Source organism: Petromyzon marinus, chromosome 50 (assembly GCF_048934315.1).
Source record: "Petromyzon marinus isolate PM22_M1 ecotype Great Lakes invasive population chromosome 50, UKy_Petmar_22M1.pri1.0, whole genome shotgun sequence".
Taxonomy (NCBI): Eukaryota; Metazoa; Chordata; class Hyperoartia; order Petromyzontiformes; family Petromyzontidae; genus Petromyzon; species Petromyzon marinus.
In genome coordinates this window covers 4339711-4358206 of record NC_133716.1, presented here as the reverse complement: position 1 = coordinate 4358206, position 18496 = coordinate 4339711, and the positions used below count along the sequence as shown (strand labels likewise).

Below are 18496 nucleotides of genomic sequence, written 5' to 3'. Positions count from 1 at the left end.
GGAACAAAAAAAAATACCTGTTGGTAGGTTAACGAGACGTTCATATTTACGCGAGATAACGAGATAACCCCCCCCCCCCCGGGTCGCGAAAGTCCACGTGTTGAACAGAATGGCCGTGAGTCTGCTGTAGCCTGGCACAGCGGTAGTGTAGCAGGTAGCGAGCTGCGCTACGAACCCAGCTACCCGAGTTCGATTCCAGCCCACGGCTACCAACACCGGTGGTGGTCCTGGGCCTCCTCTAGCTCGGCTCAGCCTCAAATGAGTACCTGGTGCGGTGTGTAAACAACATCGCCACTGGGGAGACAAAGGCGGTCTGGCGTGATGCTGTGGCCACCCACCCCCTCGTGTGCCGTGCTGGCCTTCATAGATGCTGCTTGCCCCAACAGTCTGTTAAGACTACACGGGGGACCTTTGTATTTGCCTTCACAGCACAGTTCGTGGTGATCTTAACGCGCGCGTGTGTTGTGTATGTTGTTTAGGTGTTGTATGATGTTTACGTGTTGTATTGTGTGTTTGTGTTGTGTATGTTGTTTGTGACATGTGCGTTGTGTATATTGTTGTGTCCTGCGATGCATGTTTGCATGTGGCATGCACTGTCACGCATGGTACACATTATATGCACACAAAGGTAAAGATCCCCCCGGGTAGCCTTTGGCAGACTGTTGGGGCAAGTGCTGTTCGCGAGCATCACCGCTCTCCCAATACACACAGTGCACATATACAAAGATCACCCGTATAGGCGTAACAGACTGCAGGGGCAAGTGCTGTTCGCAAGAAGCACCACCCATGAAGGCCGCCACGGTGCACGAGGAGGGGGCGTGGGTGGGGTAAGCCAGAACCATTCCCGGCCGCCTTTGTCTCTCCAGTGACGGGTGACCCATTTGAGGCCGAGTCGACCGAAGGGAAACCCAGGTCATGGTTCACACATTTCGGGACTCGGGTCGTCGGGTTCGTAGCGCAGTGCGCTAACCAATGCGCCACCGCTCCACACCTATATACATATACACGCATATATATGCGCGCACACACACACACATTCACACAGAGATGTAAAAAGACAAAGATGCCCCTTGTAGGCTCACAGGCTGGTGGGGCAAGTGCTGTTGGCGAGCACCTATAAAGGCCGGCACGGGGGACCCATGAGCGAGGTTGCGTGGCAAACACAACGCCCGGACGCCTTTGTCTCTCCACTGCTGATGCCTACGCGCACACACACACACGCGCGTACCAGGTGTACTGATTTAAGGTTTGCGTCGACCAAGAGGCGACCCAGGACCGGTTCAGATCGACAATCATCACTCGCGCACTGACGTTTATAGGCCGGGAATTGAAAGTCAGATCGGCGGGTTCGTAGCGCAGTGCGCTAACCGCTGAGTCACCGCTCCAAAATAAAGACAAAGGTAACCCCTATAGCCTTAGAAGTCTGTCCCAGGGCAAGTGCTGTTAGCGAGCATCACCGCTCTCCCAATACACTTTTATATATATACAAGGAGAGAGATCACCCGGATAGCTTTAATATACTGTTGTTTGGGGCAAGTGCTGTTAGCGAGTAGCACCTATGAAGGCCGGCACGGCACACGAGGGGGTGGGTGGCCAGGAAGCACGCCCGGCCGCCTTTGTCTCGCCAGTGGCGATCTTTACACACCGCACTTATTTGAGGCTGAGTCGACCTAGGCGAGGCCCAGGACCGATTCAAACATAATCGCCACCGGTGTTGGCCGTGAGCGAGAATCGAACTCTGGTCGCTGGGTTCTTAGTGCAGCTACCACCGCTCACCACAACACATACACACACAGTTCATACGCATAGACACACACACACGCGTTTCATATACTATATTTATAATACAATAAGGGTGAGAGGCCAAATAACAGATATACAACCGATATATACACAACACAGACATGAATATCTCAAACACAACATATGCACACAATATGCATAATACAAACAGTCTATACATGCACTACACACATCATGTACACACTGTGTATACACAATATACACACTATACACATAACACAATGTATACATACCAAATATACACAACGTATACAATGTATACACATACAATACACAAATAACACAACACACAATATGTATATACAGACGATATACACAAACACAATGTATACATACACCGCACAAACACACTGAATGCACACACTATACACATAACATACCACACAATATGTATACACACAGCACAACCACAACGGACACCCACAAAACCAACTAAATATGTCTAACACCTGCAAAACAACGTCCATATACAACAACAACCGCCATTCGCCACTAAGTGGCGGTGACGTCACCACGACGCTTGTGCCAGGCCATGTGCACCTTGAGGCCACGTGAAGTGTCGAACGCCCGCTGGCAGGAGGTCACGGGGCAGATCCAGGTCCCACGGGTCGACTGACTGAGATATACACAAACAACACACACACTGAGATATACACAAACAACACACACACACACTGAGATATACACAAACAACACACACACACTGAGATATACACAAACAACACACACACACACTGAGATATACACAAACAACACACACACTGAGATATACACAAACAACACACACACACTGATATATACACAAACAACACACACACTGAGATATACACAAACAACACACACATACTGAGATATACACAAACAAGACACACACACTGAGATATACACAAACAAGACACATACTGAGATATACACAAACAACACACACACTGAGATATACACAAACAACACACACACTGAGATATACACAAACAACACACACACACACTGAGATATACACAAACAACACACACACACACTGAGATATACACAAACAACACACACACACACTGAGATATACACAAACAACACACACACACACTGAGATATACACAAACAACACACATACTGAGATATACACAAACAAGACACACACACACTGAGATATACACAAACAAGACACACACACACTGAGATATACACAAACAACACACATACTGAGATATACACAAACAACACACACACACACTGAGATATACACAAACAAGACACACACACACTGAGATATACACAAACAACACACACATACTGAGATATACACAAACAACACACACACACACTGAGATATACACAAACAACACACACACACTGAGATATACACAAACAACACACACACACACTGAGATATACACAAACAACACACACACACTGAGATATACACAAACAACACACACTGAGATATACACAACACACACACACTGAGATATACACAAACAACACACACACTGAGATATACACAAACAACACACACACACACTGAGATATACACAAACAACACACACACACTGAGATATACACAAACAACACACACACACACTGAGATATACACAAACAACACACACACTGAGATATACACAAACAACACACACACTGCTCACACACATGCACATGCATCGTGTCTGTAATCATTATGAGCATTGTGTAACCTTGTTACGTCACGTATTTTTTATTGTACACTTCGCGTGTGTGTGTACACTTATTTTGACACACGTGTGTGTGTGTGTGTTTTATGTAACTGTACACTAGTAAACAGATGCAAACATCTGTTTACTATGTAATATTCGCAAAACAATGACAGAACAAACATATGCTTTGATACAAATAGGTACAAAGACAAAGATCCCCCGTGTAGCCTTTCACAGAGTGTTGGGGCAAGAGCTATCGGCGAGCAGAACCTATGAAGGCCGGCACGGCACACGAGGGGGTGGGTGGTCAGCACCACGCCCGGCCGCCTTTGTCTCTCTAGTGGCGATGTTCATTGCACACCGCACCAGGTACTCATTTGAGGCTGAGTCGACCTAGGGTGGGCCACAGGGCCGGTGTAGATATATGTCGGGGTTTGGGTCGCCGGGTTCGTAAGCGCAGCGCGCTAACCACCGCGCCACCGCTCCCCCACACACCCACACACGGCGTGCATATCATCTCAACGTGTGCACTGGGATTTAACACAAAGAGGCGTCACTGTGTGTCCCTGTTATGTACCACACACACAACACACACAACACACGTTGTGCGTACGTGTACGCGTTATGTGCACGCTGTGTGTATGACGCGTGCTATCTGTACGCTATGCGATTCATATGCGATGCAAAAAAATAAATTAATAAAACATGATTGACGTGTGACACCTTCGTTACATCCACTGCTGGATGATTGCCTCCGTCCACACAGGGCGTGTCTCGTTCAAGGAGGGGTTTGGTTGTTTGACCATACTTCACCACCCTGGTCAATGCGGGTTGGTGAAGACTCCCCCACCCCCGCCCCTCCCCCCCGCTTCGCCACTGATGTTGGCCGGGGGATCAAACTCAGCTGGCCGGGTTCGTGGGAGTGCAGAGCTCCAAGACAAAGCTCCCCCGTGTAGCCTTGACAGACTGTAGGGGCAAGTGCTGTTAGCGAGTGGCACCTGTGACGGCAGGCACGGCGCACGAGGGGGTGGGCGGCCAGCACCACGCCCGGCCGCCTTTGTCTCCCCAGTGACGATGCTTACACAACCGCACCAGGTGCTGTACTCATTTGAGGCTGAGCCGACCTAGAGGAGGAGGCCCAGGACCGGTTCAGATCATCGTCACCGGTGTTGGTGGTGGCCGTGAGCGCGAATCGAACTGTGGTGGCCGGGGTTTGTCGGTAGCGCGGTGACGCTAACCGCTGCGCCACCGCTCCTCCTCCCCCCCATGCATCACCATCCAGAGGATTTACGTGGAGAGGGAGAGGCCGATGGAGAGAGACAGAGAGGGATAGACAGAGAGAGGAACACGTGGATTAGATGATGTTACTACGCGTGTCAAGTGAAAGGCGCTCGCGACTTCGCGTGGATTTGGGTCCGGGCGAGTGACGGGCGGCTCCAGGAGGAGAGAAAACGGCGAGGAGGATGACTACTGATGGTCGAGATTAGAGACAGAGTAGGGGGGGAGAGAGACAGAGGAGATGGTCGCCAGACATCTCGGAGGATCTCGAGAGACAGAGAGATGGCTACTCATGTTATAACAGACACAGCACACCGTTACTACATGCTGTTATAACAGACACAGCACACAGTTATTACATGCTGTTATAACAGACACAGCAGATCGTTATTACATGCTGTTATAACAGACACAGCAGATCGTTATTACATGCTGTTATAACAGACACAGCACACCGTTATTACATGCTGTTATAACAGACACAGCAGATCGTTATTACATGCTGTTATAACAGACACAGCACACAGTTATTACATGCTGTTATAACAGACACAGCACACCGTTACTACATGCTGTTATAACAGACACAGCACACCGTTACTACATGCTGTTACAACAGACACAGCACACAGTTACTACATGCTGTTATAACAGACACAGGACACAGTTATTACATGCTGTTATAACAGACACAGCACACCGTTACTACATGCTGTTATAACAGACACAGCACACCGTTACTACATGCTGTTATAACAGACACAGCACACCGTTATTACATGCTGTTATAACAGACACAGCACACAGTTACTACATGCTGTTATAACAGACACAGCACATCGTTACTACATGCTGTTATAACAGACACAGCACACCGTTACTACATGCTGTTATAACAGACACAGCACACCGTTACTACATGCTGTTATAACAGACACAGCACACCGTTACTACATGCTGTTATAACAGACACAGCACACCGTTATTACATGCTGTTATAACAGACACAGCACACCGTTATTACATGCTGTCATAACAGACACAGCACACCGTTACTACATGCTGTTATAACAGACACAGCACACCGTTACTACATGCTGTTATAACAAACACAGCACACCGTTATTACATGCTGTTATAACAGACACAGCACATCGTTACTACATGCTGTTATAACAAACACAGCACACCGTTACTACATGCTGTTATAACAGACACAGCACACCGTTACTACATGCTGTTATAACAGACACAGCACACCGTTACTACATGCTGTTATAACAGACACAGCACACAGTTATTACATGCTGTTATAACAGACACAGCAGATCGTTATTACATGCTGTTATAACAGACAGCAAATCGTTACTACATGCTGTTATAACAGACACAGTACACCGTTATTACATGCTGTTATAACAGACACAGCAGATCGTTATTACATGCTGTTATAACAGACACAGCACACCGTTACTACATGCTGTTATAACAGACACAGCACACCGTTACTACATGCTGTTATAACAGACACAGCACACCGTTACTACATGCTGTTATAACAGACACAGCACACCGTTACTACATGCTGTTATAACAGACACAGCACACCGTTACTACATGCTGTTATAACAGACACAGCACATCGTTACTACATGCTGTTATAACAAACACAGCACACCGTTACTACATGCTGTTATAACAGACACAGCACACCGTTACTACATGCTGTTATAACAGACACAGCACACCGTTATTACATGCTGTTATAACAGACACAGCACACCGTTACTACATGCTGTTATAACAGACACAGCACACCGTTACTACATGCTGTTATAACAGACACAGCACACCGTTACTACATGCTGTTATAACAGACACAGCACACCGTTATTACATGCTGTTATAACAGACACAGCACACAGTTACTACATGCTGTTATAACAGACACAGCACATCGTTACTACATGCTGTTATAACAGACACAGCACATCGTTACTACATGCTGTTATAACAGACACAGCACACCGTTATTACATGCTGTTATAACGGACACAGTACACCGTTACTACATGCTGTTATAACAGACACAGCACACCGTTATTGCATGCTGTTATAACAAACACAGCACACCGTTACTACATGCTGTTATAACAGACACAGCAGCTCGTTATTACATGCTGTTATAACAAACACAGCACACCGTTACTACATGCTGTTATAACAGACACAGCACACCGTTACTACATGCTGTTATAACAGACACAGCACATCGTTACTACATGCTGTTATAACAGACACAGCACACCGTTATTACATGCTGTTATAACGGACACAGTACACAGTTATTACATGCTGTTATAACAGACACAGCATATCGTTATTACATGCTGTTATAACAGACACAGCAGATCGTTACTACATGCTGTTATAACAGACACAGCACACCGTTACTACATGCTGTTATAACAGACACAGCACACCGTTACTACATGCTGTTATAACAGACACAGCAGATCGTTACTACATGCTGTTATAACAGACACAGCACACCGTTACTACATGCTGTTATAACAGACACAGCAGATCGTTACTACATGCTGTTATAACAGACACAGCACACCGTTACTACATGCTGTTATAACAGACACAGCACACCGTTACTACATGCTGTTATAACAGACACAGCACACCGTTACTACATGCTGTTATAACAAACACAGCACACCGTTATTACATGCTGTTATAACAGACACAGCACACCGTTACTACATGCTGTTATAACAGACACAGCACACCGTTACTACATGCTGTTATAACAGACACAGCACATCGTTATTACATGCTGTTATAACAGACACAGCACACCGTTACTACATGCTGTTATAACAGACACAGCACACAGTTATTACATGCTGTTATAACAGACACAGCACACAGTTATTACATGCTGTTATAACAGACACAGCAGATCGTTATTACATGCTGTTATAACAGACACAGCACACCGTTACTACATGCTGTTATAACAGACACAGCACACCGTTATTACATGCTGTTATAACAGACACAGCACACCGGTATAGCAGAGGGACAATATAACAAACCAGTCTATAACAGACCAGTCTAACAGACCAGTCTATAACAAACCAGTCTATAACAGACCAGTCTATAACAGAGTGGTATAACGGACCAGTCTAACAGACCAGTCTATAAGAGACCAGTCTACAAGAAACCAGTCTAACCGACCAGTCTAACAGACCAGTCTATACCAGATCAGTCTAACAGACCAGTCTATAACAGATCAGTCTAACAGACCAGTCTAACAGATCAGTCTATAACAGACCAGTCTATAACAGACCAGTCTATAACACATCAGTCTAAGAGACCAGGCTATACCAGAGTGGTACAAGAGATCAGTCTATAACAGAGTGGTATAAAAGACCAGTCTATAACAGAGTGGTATAAGAGACCAGTCTATAACAGAGTGGTACAAGTTGACCAGTCTATAACAGACAAGTCTAACAGACCAGTCTATAACAGATCAGTCTATACCAGAGTGGTATAAGAGACCAGTCTATACCAGAGTGGTATAACAGACCAGTCTATACCAGAGTGGTATAAGAGACCAGTCTATAACAGAGTGGTATAAGAGACCAGTCTATAACAGAGTGGTATAAGAGACCAGTCTATACCAGAGTGGTATAACAGACCAGTCTATACCAGAGTGGTATAAGAGACCAGTCTATACCAGAGTGGTATAAGAGACCAGTCTATAACAGAGTAGTATAAGAGACCAGTCTAAAACAGAGTGGTATAAGAGACCAGTCTATACCAGAGTGGTATAAGAGACCAGTCTATACCAGAGTGGTATAAGAGACCAGTCTATACCAGAGTGGTATAACAGACCAGTCTATACCAGAGTGGTATAAGAGACCAGTCTATACCAGAGTGGTATAAGAGACCAGTCTATACCAGAGTGGTATAAGAGACCAGTCTATAACAGAATGGTATAAGAGACCAGTCTATGACAGAGTGGTATAAGAGACCAGTCTATAACAGAGTGGTATAAGAGACCAGTCTATACCAGAGTGGTATAAGAGACCAGTCTATACCAGAGTGGTATAACAGACCAGTCTATAACAGAGTGGTATAAGAGACCAGTCTATGACAGAGTGATATAAGAGACCAGTCTATAACAGAGTGGTATAAGAGACCAGTCTATAACAGAGTGGTATAAGAGACCAGTCTATAACAGAGTGGTATTACAGACCAGTCTATAACAGAGTGGAATAAGAGACCAGTCTATAACAGAGTGGTATAAGAGATCAGTCTATACCACAGTGGTATTACAGACCAGTCTATAACAGAGTGGTATAAGAGACCAGTCTATACCAGAGTGGTATAACAGACCAGTCTATAACAGAGTGGTATAAGAGACCAGTCTATACCAGAGTAGTATAAGAGACCAGTCTATAACAGAGTGGTATAAGAGACCAGTCTATACCAGAGTGGTATAAGAGACCAGTCTATACCAGAGTGGTATAACAGACCAGTCTATAACAGAGTGGTATAAGAGACCAGTCTATACCAGAGTAGTATAAGAGACCAGTCTATAACAGAGTGGTATAAGAGATCAGTCTATACCACAGTGGTATTACAGACCAGTCTATAACAGAGTGGTATAAGAGACCAGTCTATACCAGAGTGGTATAACAGACCAGTCTATAACAGAGTGGTATAAGAGACCAGTCTATACCAGAGTAGTATAAGAGACCAGTCTATAACAGAGTGGTATAAGAGATCAGTCTATACCACAGTGGTATTACAGACCAGTCTATAACAGAGTGGTATAAGAGACCAGTCTATACCAGAGTGGTATAACAGACCAGTCTATAACAGAGTGGTATAAGAGACCAGTCTATATCAGAGTAGTATAAGAGACCAGTCTATAACAGAGTGGTATAAGAGACCAGTCTATACCAGAGTGGTATAAGAGACCAGTCTATACCAGAGTGGTATAACAGACCAGTCTATAACAGAGTGGTATAAGAGACCAGTCTATACCAGAGTGGTATAACAGACCAGTCTATAACAGAGTGGTATAAGAGACCAGTCTATAACAGAGTGGTATAAGAGACCAGTCTATACCAGAGTGGTATAACAGACCAGTCTATAACAGAGTGGTATAAGAGACCAGTCTATACCAGAGTGGTATAACAGACCAGTCTATAACAGAGTGGTATAAGAGACCAGTCTATAACAGAGTGGTATAAGAGACCAGTCTATACCAGAGTGGTATAACAGACCAGTCTATAACAGAGTGGTATAACAGACCAGTCTATACCAGAGTGGTATAACAGACAAGTCTATAACAGACCAGTCTAGACCCAGACAATAACCAGACCCCATCGAGGCGGCACCACCGCCCGTGCCCACAGGCCCCGTACTGGGGGTTAGGGGGTGACCGCCTTATCCCCTCGCAGGGGTCCAGGGTGGGCCCCGCATCCGCCTGCCCCCCCCCCCACCACCACGCCCGCGCCAACCCCGAACCCCCCGCGTCTGCGCTACCCCCCCCCGATCCCCCCCCTCCTCCCCCTTCTCCTCCCCCCCTCCTCCTCCCTCCCTCCCCACCCGCCCCGCCCCCGTGAGTTATAGCGAGGGAGCGCAGAGCGCGGGGACTCAGAGGGGGAACGGCTACGGCATCAGCCACGAACCCCGCGTGCGAGCGGGGAGGAGGTGGAGGAGGTGGTGGTGGTGGTGGTGGTTGTGGTGGTGGTGGTGGTGGTTGTGGTGGTGGTGGTGCTGGTGGTGGTGGTGGTTGTTGTGGTGCTGGTGGTGGTGGTCCTGGTGGTGGTTCTGGTGGTGGTGTGCGACTGCGGGAGGTGACCGAGGGTGTGCCTGTGGTTGGTGGTTGTGGTTGGTGTGAGCGGGGCGGTTCGCTACCTCGAGGCGTGGTGGGTGTGCGTGTGTGTGTGTACGTGTGTGTGTGTACGTGTGTGTGTACGTGTGTGTGTGTACGTGTGTGTACGTGTGTGTGTGCGCGTGTGTGTGCGCGCGTGTGTGTGCACGTGTGCGTGTGCGTGTGTGCGCGTGTGTGTGTGCACGTGTGTGTGTGCACGTGTGTGTGTGTGCACGTGTGTGTGTGCACGTGTGTGTGTGCACGTGTGTGTGTGCGCGTGTACGTGTTTGCGTGTACGTGTGTGTGTGCGCGTGTGTGTGCGCGCGTGTGTGTGCACGTGTGCGTGTGTGTGTGTGCGTGCGTGTGTGCGTGCGCGTGTGTGTGTGTGTGTTTGAGGAGGGGTGAGTTTGTGGCTGAATGTGCGTTTGTGGAAGGGTGCGAGTGTACATAGTTGCGAAAGGTGTGCGCGCGTGGTGTGGTGTGGCGTGAAGTGCGGTGTGAGGAGCGGTGCGGTGTGGGGTGTGTGGTGTGGTGTGAGGTGCGGTGTGCTGTGTGGTGTGCTGTGTGTGGTGTGCGGTGCGGTGTGGGGTGTGTGGTGTGGTGTGAGGTGCGGTGGCGTGTGGACCAATCGGAACCACCATCGCCCCCGAGCCACCACCGCCCCGGTTCGCAACCCCGCCACGGGGGTTCGCTCCCAAGAAGAACAGGAAGGAGACCCCCGCAGGAGCAACCCCTGTAGACCCCCTCGCCGCCTTGGCGAGACTGGGCCCCGCGCGGACCCCCTTCCCGGGCCCTCCGCGCCCCCCGGGACCCCTAAACCCCCGATTCCGGGCCCCGGGGTTCGTGATGCTGGTGCCCCGGATCGAGACGGGGCCCTCGGGGCGCGCGGGGCCCGGCTGCGGAGTCAAACCCGAACCCGACGGGGACGCAGTGAGTAGCCCCGCGACACGTACCACGTCACTCACCACGTCACTCACCACGACACTCACCACGCCACTCACCCCACGACTCACCACGCCACTCACCACGCCACTCGCCACGTCACTCACCACGCCACTCACCCCGCCACTCACCCCGCCACTCACCACGTCACTGACCACGACACTCACCCCGCCACTCACCCCGCGACACACCACGCCACTCACCACGTCACTCACCCCACGACTCACCCCGCCACTCACCACGTCACTCACCCCGCCACTCACCCCGCCACTCACCCCGCGACACACCACGCCACTCACCACGTCACTCACCCCACGACTCACCCCGCGACTCGCCACGCCACTCACCCCGCCACTCACCACACCACTCCCCCCGCGACTCACCCTTCCTTACCCCTCTCTCTCTTCTCTCTCCCCGCGTACTCCCTCTCCTCTCTCCTCTCTCACAAGAATTCGCCCCTCTCGCACTCTCTCCACGTTCCTCGGCCACTCTTTTCTCTCTCTTCACTCCCCGACTCCATAGCTACACCCATAGCCACACTCCTACTACAACACCCATAGCTACACCCATAGCCACGCTCATACTACAACACACATAGCTACACCCATAGCCACACTCCTACTACAACACCCATAGCTACACCCATAGCCACGCTCATACTACAACACCCATAGCTACACCCATAGCCACGCTCATACTACAACACCCATAGCTACACCCATAGCCACACTCCTACTACAACACCCATAGCTACACCCATAGCCACGCTCATACTACAACACCCATAGCTACACCCATAGCCACACTCCTACTACAACACCCATAGCTACACCCAAAGCGACACCCATAGCCACACTCCTACTACAACACCCATAGCTACACCCAAGCGACACCCATAGCCACGCTCATACTACAACAATTCATAGCTACCCCCATAGCCACACTCCTACTACAACACCCATAGCTACACCCAAAGCGACACCCATAGCCATGCTCATACTACAACACCCATAGCTACACCCATAGCGACACCCATAGCCACACTCCTACTACAACACCCATAGCTACACCCAAAGCGACACCCATAGCCATGCTCATACTACAACACTTCATAGTTACCCCCATAGCCACACTCCAACTACAACACCCATAGCTACACTCATAGCTACCCCCATAACCACACTCCTACGACAACACCCATAGCTACACTTATCGCGACACCAACAGATACATCCAAAGCAAGATTCATCGTTTCACTCAAACAACACCCATAGCTACACCCTATAGCAACACACGTAGCAACACCCATAGCTACACCCTATAGCAATACTCTTAACAACACCCATAGCAACACCCATAGCACCACCCATAGCTACACCCTATAGCAACACCCATAGCTACACCCTGTAGCAACACACGTAGCAACACCCATAGCTACACCCTATAGCAATACTCAAAACAACACCCATAGCACCACCCATAGCTACACCCATAGCAACACTCATAGCAACACCCATAGCTACACACTATAGCAACACACGTAGCAACACTCAAAACTAAATCCATAGCTACACCCATAGGTATACCCTATAGCAACACCCAAAACTACATATATAGGGAACACCAATAGCATCACAAATGACAATAGACACAACAGCACAACGCACCGCCCAACAAACAAATTACACGACACACACAACACAGCAAGAGCACAACCCACATATTATACAACACAAATCGCGTTACACAAGACGCATCTTGTACAGCACGCACGACACACCACACACACACACAACCACGACACCCATACACAACACAATACACAACACGAAGCCCAAACAACAACGCGATTACACAACAAACTATAGACCACAACAGCCATAATAATAATGACGATATTATCACACCATCCTGATCCCTGCAATTGAATCACATATCTGGGACAGCTCACGATGGAGTCGTGGTCTATCTACTGCTGTATGATCTCCTCCTCCTCCTTGTCTTCCTCAATCCGCCACGTCCACACGATCCCGCCAGCTAATTGCACCATCGCTCCATCAACTCCCTCTTTCTCTCTATCTCTGGTCGCGTTCCATCTCCCCTTGACTGCCGCTCCTTAAGCAGCCTCGACCCTCGTCGCCTTCACCTTGGCCCGCGACGCTCCCTGTCCCGCAGACCCGACTCATCTGCCATGATGTCTCTCGCCTGGCGTACGCGGTGGCTAGGAGATGTTAACTACCTCGCCCGGTATACAGGAGGTCGTGGGTTCAATCCCGACCCTGACACCTGCTTTATATTTGTAGTTTGCGTGTCTCTCTCATCATCATCATCACGGTGGCTAGGAGATGTTAACTACCTCGCTCGGTATACAGGAGGTCGTGGGTTCGATCCCGACCCTGAAGCCTGCTGCTGTATATTCGTAGTTTGCGTGTCTCTCTCATCATCATCATCACGGTGGCTAGGAGATGTTAACTACCTCGCCCGGTATACAGGAGGTCGTGGGTTCGATCCCGACCCTGACGCCTGCTGCTGTATATTTGTAGTTTGCGTGTCTCTCTCATCATCATCATCACGGTGGCTAGGAGATGTTAACTACCTCGCCTGGTATACAGGAGGTCGTGGGTTCGAGAAGCCTGCTGCTGTATATTTGGAGTTTGCGTCTCTTTCTCTCTCTCCGTGGTCGCGTAGATTTTTCTCCAGGTGCTCCGGTTTTACCTGGTAAAAAAAAACAATAGTTGGGTTTGCTGATTGTACAGTATACCTCGATATACGTCACCGCAGTTTAACGTCGTTTCGCAAATTACGTCGTCACTTTGTTATTAACACCGCGAGAACCGATTTGCGTCGCCTAGACCCACCCACACTTAGGTCGCTGGCAACAGCAACGTCGTGCTGTCATTCTCGTTATACGTCGCTTCTCAGGCTTCGCCTCCACCACCACCCACTACCACCACCCACTACCACCTCCACCACCACCCACTACCACCACCCACTACCACCTCCACCACCCACTACCACCTCCACCACCCACTACCACCACCCACTACCACCACCCACTACCACCACCCACTACCACCTCCACCACCCACTACCACCACCCACTACCACCTCTACCACCCACTACCACCACCCACTACCACCACCCACTACCACCACCCACTACTACCACCACCACCACCACCACCCACTACCACCTCCACCACCCACTACCACCACCTCCACCACCCACTACCACCACCAACTCCCACTACCATCACCACCACCATCACCACCCACTACCACCTCCACCACCCACTACCACAACCAACTCCCACTACCATCACGACCACCACCCACTACCATCACCACCACCCACTCCCACCACCAACTACCACCTCCACCACCCACTACCACAACCAACTCCCACTACCATCACCACCACAACTCACTACCACCACTCACTACCACCTCCACCACCCACTACCACCTCCACCACCCACTACCACCACCAGCACCCACTACCACCACCACCCACTACCACCTCCACCACCCACTACCATCACCACCACCACCTCCACCACCCACTCCCACCACCAACTCCTACTACCATCACCACCACCACCACCCACTACCAACTCCCACTACCATCACCACCACCACCACCCACTACCACCACCAACTCCCACTACCACCACCCACTACCACCTCCACCACCCACTCCCACCACCAACTCCCACTACCATCACCACCACCACCCACTACCAACACCACCACCCCCCACCACACACGACCCCCACCACCAACCCTGTAAATCGCTCCTTCGGTTGACGTCGTTTCGAGACGCATCGCATCACCTTTGAGGATCGCATCCCCGACGTAAAGCGGGGTAATACTCAATATACAGAGTGAGACGCACATACATAGTACAGTAATACATAGTACAGTAATACATAGTACAGTAATACAAACATATATATGGTAATAACTGAGTGGCGAGTGTGAATTCTAGTGATGTTCTGGAAGGGATAGAGAGCTGAGTGAGTGATGTTAATTCTGGTGATGTTCTAGAAGGGATAGAGAGCTGAGTGGGTGATGTGAATTCTAGTGATGTTCTAGAAGGGATAGAGAGCTGAGTGAGTGATGTGAATTCTAGTGATGTTCTGGTAGGGCTAGAGAGCTGAGTGAGTGATGTGAATTCTAGCGATGTTCTGGTAGGGCTAGAGAGCTGAGTGAGTGATGTGAATTCTAGTGATGTTCTGGAGGGGGTAGAGAGCTGAGTGAGTGATGTGAATTCTAGTGATGTTCTGGTAGGGGTAGAGAGCTGAGTGGGTGATGTGAATTCTAGTGATGTTCTGGTAGGGCTAGAGAGCTGAGTGAGTGATGTGAATTCTAGTGATGTTCTGGAAGGGGTAGAGAGCTGAGTGGGTGATGTGAATTCTAGTGATGTTCTAGAAGGGGTAGAGAGCTGAGTTTTTACAAACGCGTGGTTGAGTCCATGGCAATTGTTTTCAAAATCTGAAAACCAAACATACAGATTCATCGGTGGCCTCCCACAATATGAACTGGGGGTATTGGGGGGCAGTAGCAATATTGGATGCTTGTAGATGTTCTAATCTTTGCTATTCAACACGAGCGTGGACCTGGCGTGCTCTGGGATGGAGAGCCGAATTCTGATTTGGTGTCGTATTTTAAGTGGCTGCGCTGCTGTGAGGCTTGCGATGTACGAGTTATTCGCAATGCATAATCACTATATTGTAATAGTAGTAGCACGTGGTTGTTATAATATTAATGAGTTTTCTTCTCGAATTCAACATTCTGTTTACGAGACGTACTCACAAACTGCACAGTGAGACTGCAAGAGCCAAACTGGAGATAGACGTCAAAGACAAAGATCCCCCGTATAGCCTTAACAGACTGTTGGGGCAAGTGCTGTTAGCGAGCACCTATGAAGGCCGGCACGGCGCACGAGGGGGGTGGGTGGCCAGCACCACGCCCGGCCGCCTTCGTCTCCCCAGTGGCGATGTTTTTACACACCGCACCAGGTACTCATTTGAGGCTGAGTCGACCTAGGGGGAGGCCCAGCACCGGTTCAGATACTCGTCACCGGTGTTGGCCGTGAGCCGGGAATCGAACGCGGATCGCTTGGCTTCGAAGCGCAGCGCTCCCCGCTCTCATTAAGCGTACACGCGCAGAGTGAAGAGACGCGCTCCAAGCGGCACAATCGGACAAAGACACAGACATCAACATGCAAGACACAGACACGGACACGCACGCGCGCGCGCACAAAGACGCAGACGGTCACGCGGACGGTGTGGCCCGCGCGTGACTGTCGGGGTGCGAGCAGGGATGGCGAGGTGGTTTGTTTTTTGTTGTGTCGTTAAACCCGCCACCACCCGACACAGCCAATTAGTAAGAGGGTTTGTCGCGTAAACAGAACGTGGCCAATTCGTGACTATAGTACAGCAACACCGTTTGCGTTGCAGAGCAAAGCCACAACATTTGTAAATGTTGTAAATGTTGTGGGCTTTATATATTTACGCGATCTAAACCTCCCCCCTTCTCGCTCCCCCCCAAAAAACAACAATAACAACAACCTGTATTATGGATGATATTAGTCGAGATTGTGCACTCCAGATGAAGACTATTAACAAGTTGATGGGGGCTAATCGTGTCTCTCGCGCAGTAGCCTTTCGTTAGATCGCGTAAGTATGAATGTGTCGTAACCCTCCGCCACCCGACACAGCCAATTAGTGAAGGGATTTGTCACGTAACCAAAAAACGCCAATTAGTTTACTGCTCCAGATCACTGGTGTGTTGAAGAGTAAATCCGCAACATTTACAATTATGGGGTTAATAAGTCATAATATCCTACGGCGATATACCCATCGAACATATGATTGTGCTTAACCGCGATCTGGGTAGTCGTGGTTATTATTACGTTGTTGGTTATGAGTGTTGTTATTATTATTATATGCAGTCGTACGCATGTGTCTCGATGTCGTGTGTCACGGATAGCGCGCGCGCGCGTGCATTGTGTGAGGAGCGGTGGCGCGGTGGTTAGCGCTACGCTGCGCTACGAACCTGGCGACCCGGGGTGTGTAAACATCGTCACGAGGGAGACAAAGGCGGTCGGGCGCGGTGCTGGCCCACTCGCACCCCCTTCGTGTTCCGTGCCGGCCTTCAAAGGGTGCTGCTGCTGCTGCTACTCGCGAACAGCACTTGCCCCAACAGTCTGTCAGGGCTACACGGGGGATCTTTGTCTGGTCTCACACGGGACAAGACAGAGCTGGAATGGAATCAGCGGCTCCTCGTCAGTTTGCTCTGCAGAGGCAGGATGCCAGGAGGGGGGGTCTTCATCCAGCAGTGGATAGACCACGGCCGATGAGTGACGATGATTTTTTTTCATCACACCTATTACACGTACTCTATATGCGTGTAGGGAGGGAGCGGTGGCGCAATGGTTGTGTCACATTTATCACTCCGTGTCACTGGCGTTAGCCGTGGCTAGGATTCGAACCTTGCCTAGCCACGTACCCAGCGGAGGTACACTAATCAGTGTGCCACCCCTCACCCGTATTACGTGCTTTAGAGCTGTACGTGTATATAAATAGTACGTATATGTATTGTCTTTATAATATATTGTGTGTATATACATACACACACGCGCGTATATTGTGAGGGAGCGGTAGTGTAGCGGTTAGCGCGCTGCGCTACGAACCAAGCTTCCCGAGTTCGATTCCCGCTCACGGCCAACACCGCTGACGATTATCTGAACCGGTACCTGGGCCCCCCTCCCCTAGGTCGACTCAGACTCAAATCCGTATCTGGTGCGGTGGGTGTATAAACATCGCCACTGGGGAGACAAAGGCGGCCGAGCGTGTTGCTGGCCACCCACCCCCTCGTGTGCCGTGGCCGGCCTTCATAGGTG

At 49.5% G+C, this 18496-nt stretch overlaps 1 protein-coding gene across 2 annotated transcripts in view; it reads right to left on the bottom strand.

Annotated features, from left to right (window-relative positions):
* LOC116953196 (DENN domain-containing protein 1B-like) overlaps window positions 1-17792 on the bottom strand; it is a 113579-nt gene extending 95787 nt beyond the window's left edge. Inside the window, exons 1-4 of one of the 2 annotated variants that reach the window (XM_076074797.1) lie at window positions 17650-17792; window positions 14186-14304; window positions 2344-2419; window positions 1115-1200 (exon numbers count right to left, since the gene is read on the bottom strand). The gene's annotated coding sequence lies outside the window, so the exon portion shown is untranslated. Of the gene's footprint in view, window positions 1-1114; window positions 1201-2343; window positions 2420-13540; window positions 13921-14185; window positions 14305-17649 lie in introns of those variants that run through there. The other variant, XM_076074796.1, reaches the window with a different exon arrangement.
* Window positions 17793-18496: the final 704 nt, after the last annotated feature.